The following is a 1,162-nucleotide window of genomic DNA, read 5'->3' on the forward strand; positions in this document are numbered from 1 at the left end:
TGTATAAAAAATATATATAATTGTGGGTTTTGGGGGGAGTTATCATAGTATCATTAGATATGTGTGTTGGTATTTTGGGGGGTTAATAATATAATATAATATAATATAATATAATATAATATAATATAATAATATAAATATTTATAATAATTGTGGGTTTTGGGGGGATACACACACACACACACACACATATATATGTATAAAATTGGGGGTTTTTTGGGGGGGTTAGAAATATATAAAAGTTCAAGAGAAATCCATATAACATATAAATGTTATATATCCATATAAACATATCAATCCATATGTATTTTATTGCTGTTGTTGGACTACAACTCCCATCACCCCTAGCTAGCAAGGCCAGAGCTCAGGGATGATGGGAGTTGTAGTCCAACTACATCAATAAAATACCTGCACAATATATATATATGCAATGCCATATACCAGCCTTTCTCAACCTGTGGGTGCCCAGATGTAGTTGGACTACAAGTCCCATCACCCCTAGCTAGCAAGGCCAACTAAAGAATATTGGGGGGGGCATAATCTATAAAGATTTGGGGGGCCCGAATCTCTTTAGTAGGGAGGTTTGGCTTTCCTCCACCTCTGCTTTGTATATTGGGGGGCACATCCTAGGAAGGTTGACGGGGTGGGGGGGGAATATCTTGAGCGGCCCCCTGCTTTGTATAATGGGGGGCACATCCTATAAAAAATTTTTTGGGGGCGGCCAATTTCTTGATTTCCTATGCTCCCCCCCCCCGCGATTTCTCCTGCCCCCACCCCACCCCGCTTTTATCTAACCCTCCCCCCTCTCCCCCTATGCCTCCCCCCCCCCAGCGACATCAAACGCCGCCGCATTGGCCGGCTGCCTCCTTTTCCTCCTCTCCCGCGCGCGGTCGCGCGCGCGAGTGCGCGCCTGTCTTTGCAGGGGGATTTCGGCGCGGCGGACAGCGCCATTGCGCTTCAGCGCCATTGCGGTTTTTTTGCGAGGAGATCCGGCGGCTGCTTGCAAACGGGGGCGGCAATTCAGCACCAGGGACAGCTGCGGTGTTTTTGCAGGGGGGGCAATTCAACACCAGGGACAGCGGCGGTTTTTGCAGGAGGGCCCCAATTCAGCAACAGGACAGCGGCGTTGTGCAAAGGGCCAATTCGTCACCTGGGGCAGCGT

At 48.0% G+C, this 1,162-nt stretch overlaps 1 long non-coding RNA gene across 2 annotated transcripts in view; it reads right to left on the reverse strand.

Annotated features, from left to right (window-relative positions):
• LOC309380791 overlaps positions 1 to 1,162 on the reverse strand; it is a 30,014-nt gene that overhangs the window by 22,693 nt on the left and 6,159 nt on the right. The window lies entirely within an intron of this gene.

The sequence above is a fragment of the Podarcis melisellensis genome (genome assembly GCF_964234715.1).
Source record: "Podarcis melisellensis genome assembly, chromosome: 11".
Classification (NCBI taxonomy): domain Eukaryota; kingdom Metazoa; phylum Chordata; class Lepidosauria; order Squamata; family Lacertidae; genus Podarcis; species Podarcis melisellensis.